Source organism: Adiantum capillus-veneris, chromosome 18 (assembly GCF_014529385.1).
Source record: "Adiantum capillus-veneris isolate H3 chromosome 18, ASM1452938v2, whole genome shotgun sequence".
Lineage (NCBI taxonomy): Eukaryota > Viridiplantae > Streptophyta > Polypodiopsida > Polypodiales > Pteridaceae > Adiantum > Adiantum capillus-veneris.
The window spans coordinates 20851411-20854542 of NC_140948.1; the positions used below are offsets into that span (position 1 = coordinate 20851411).

At 41.4% G+C, this 3132-nt stretch overlaps 1 pseudogene; it reads left to right on the forward strand.

Moving 5' to 3' along the window:
• Positions 1–869: 869 nt before the first annotated feature.
• Positions 870–2229, forward strand: LOC147435320 (uncharacterized; annotated as a pseudogene).
• The last annotated feature ends 903 nt before the right edge of the window (positions 2230–3132 follow it).

The window sequence follows — 3132 nt, forward strand, 5'->3', positions numbered from 1 at the left end:
TGACCGTTACTTTGTCAAATGGTGTTTCTAATATTTCAAAAGTCAGTGAACACGGGACTCACCAACATACGGGAACACTTGATTATCTTGGGCTACGAAAAAATCAAAGATGCTTACTTTTGTCTCAATCGACAAAAGATCAGTTTAGTTTATATTTTGTCTACATGTTCCAATTTTTAGTCTTATTAAAAGCATTTTTTGTTGTTTCAGATTGGTAGGCGGATGGAGGCAACCATGAAAGTGTAAGAGGAGTGGAGGGTTAGCAACACATTGTCTTAAGTTGATCTGATAAATCAAAGTAACCTGCTCTAATGCCACGTTGTAAATCCTTCTATTTAGTGTAAATTCAAATTTTTTTTGTCATTATAGTATCAACTTCGATGATTAAGTTTTTAGATTTTGCTTGGGTGTTAGTGTGTGTACCCATGTGTGTTTGTATGTATATCAAAGAGCTTTGGGATAGTTGTTGCTACCGGAACATCAACATCTGAAGGTGGATGGGAGTTGTGGAAGGATCTCTGCAAGTATACAACGGACAATGATAGAAATGCAAGTGTTGTGCTTAGCGGACAACATGTTTGGGCGGTATTCGACAAGACGATGAAGATACTATAACTTGCAAGCACAACCAGTGAGCAACGACAAGAATTCCAAAATTTGGTGGTGGAATTCACAAAGGTAGTTGTCATTGCATGGGGTGAATTGAACATTACACACTATATGGTGAGTGCTTGCTATTCTGACTTGGTCTGTACTATGCTTTAGTTTTGATCATCGATGTGTGGCTTTTTGGGCAGCACATTCTCTATGCCCATGGTGCATACTTTATGAACATGTATGGTTCATTGGATCTTTGGAGCACGCAAGGTATGGAGAAGTCACACTATCATGCCACGGGTGTCTACTTCAAGAATACAAGACATGGAGGAGGTTTAGTGCGCTCATGCTATCTTCAAGAAATGTTCAACTGGTTTTATCGCACCACATTTGGACGCAAAGTGTCGATTGAACGTGCAAGGTCATTGTGCTTGGCAAAAGAAACCCGTCGACTGGCCCATGTTCGTTCCTCAGAACGTTGGAAATCCTCACAAGGTCCAGCACGACATGCAGTGTGGCGAGCATCAAGGACTAGGGTTGGAAAAGTTTGGGTCAGGCGGTAGTAGTTAAATTAGAATCTCAAGAAAATGAAAAATCTATTACATTTGGATGCCTCCGTTTTTTTGAATCAGGTGTTTGCATTGTTTGATTGTTTATGCAATTTTAGAAGTGTACGTTTCACTCTATGTGTTTGAATAGTTCTCCAATTTCATGTGGTTTTAAAACTCAAAAGATTATTTTCTCGTGCTTTTAGCGGCTCTTTTCCACCATGTGAACCCGCCCTTATATGGACACCCTATATAAAGAGGTAAAAACCCCCCCATTCTCAAACACATAACACTCTCTCTCTCACCGAACACCACAAGCTCTACGAAGGCCCCCAAACGCACTTTTGCGATGGCAAGGATAAAACAAACTACAAAGAAGAATCCCAAAACCATTGAAGCGTGCAAAAAGCAGAAGATGCGTGCAAATTGACAACCGGAAGAGCTAGCTGACCCAGATCAAACAGATACGGACACGTCCAATGAACATTCATCGTGGGAAGGGGAGGAAATCCCAGTGAACCATAGGGTGGGTGGGAAGACATTGCCAGGCCGAATGGGCCCGATGCCATCTAGCCCAAGTCACCCCCCTGTGGCCGGCAAGTCACTGCCTGGGTGCCATGCCTTCTGATCAACGCAACAATGATTAGCGTAGCAGTGAAGATGAGGATTATGATCCAGATGAAGATCCCCCCCCCCCCCCCAGCCACCCCTCAAGCGCCGTCAAAAGTCAAAATTCTATAGGAGGTCACAAAGAGCAAAGCCACAAGGAGCTCAGAGGCCCCCACAACGCCGACCGCAAAAAACAAGAAGGTTTTGTCGAGCGTTTGCTGAGATTCAGCATTACCAGAAGATAGTAGACCTGCTTATTAGGAAATCACCTTTTGCACGCACATGTAAAGAAGTGCTACAAAGCTACAACACAGAGCTTCAGATGTCTGCAATTTCCCTTGAATCAATTCAGGAGGCTGCAGAGGCTTATTTGGTCAGTCTCTTTGAAGACACATTCTTATGTGATGTCCATGCCAAGCGTGTAACAATCATGGCCAAGGACATGCAACTTGCATGTCACCTAAGGCAGGACTGATACCTTTGATGTCAAAATCTTTTTTCGTAACTAACTTTTGTATTGAAATCAATTTATTTTGGAACCCTTGTACTGGATTCAAGTTTTCTTGAGAACTCAATGTATTTTCACCTTGCAACAAATACGGTCCGTCTCTTTTTGCCTCTCTATGCTACCTTAATGTCCAATTTTAATGTCTATTTGTCTACATTTATTTTGTTAAATGGTTGAAGGTGAGATGCTAATCGCTGTACAAAAGGCTAATCAATTGGCAACCAAAGCTAAATAATTTTTTTGTTTGGCTTGAAATTGTCCATTAGGTACATTTTTTTCTTTGTATTTGCCAAAAACTTGCAAAGCTTGACATATTTGAGCTATCCACAAGACAACAAGAACTAGTCAGACAACATTCTTGCAAGGCCAAATCTCACTGCCTTGTGGACACATTGAAAATTGCATGAAATGTCAGTTTCAGGGCACAACTTTTTTTCACTATACAAAATCAACTTTCAAACAGTTTGCCTTGTCACTGAACATGAACAAAACAGTAAATTGAAATTTGCAAAGATCATGGAGAAGAGAGATAATTTTCATTCAAAAGCTTGTACATGTGGCTTAACGATCTTTTGACAGGGTGTGCTTTGCAACCTCTCTACGACGTTCTATAGCATTGGGTAGAATGGATGTAAGTACAGAAGCATCTATAGATTGGGCACTGTCAACCCCCAGGGCTTGACAAAGAGGTATGCGTGTCATGACCTTGCCGCGGAAGCCAGTGCCAAAAGTGACAATTGCAAGTGATTTTTTCACAAGAATAATTACATGGGCTGTTTGAGGAATGGTGGCTAAACATAGGAGTTTACTTGCAGCCTTAAGCACCCACAAAACAAAATGGCCATTCGAGGAGAAATCCTCGTGTATGAT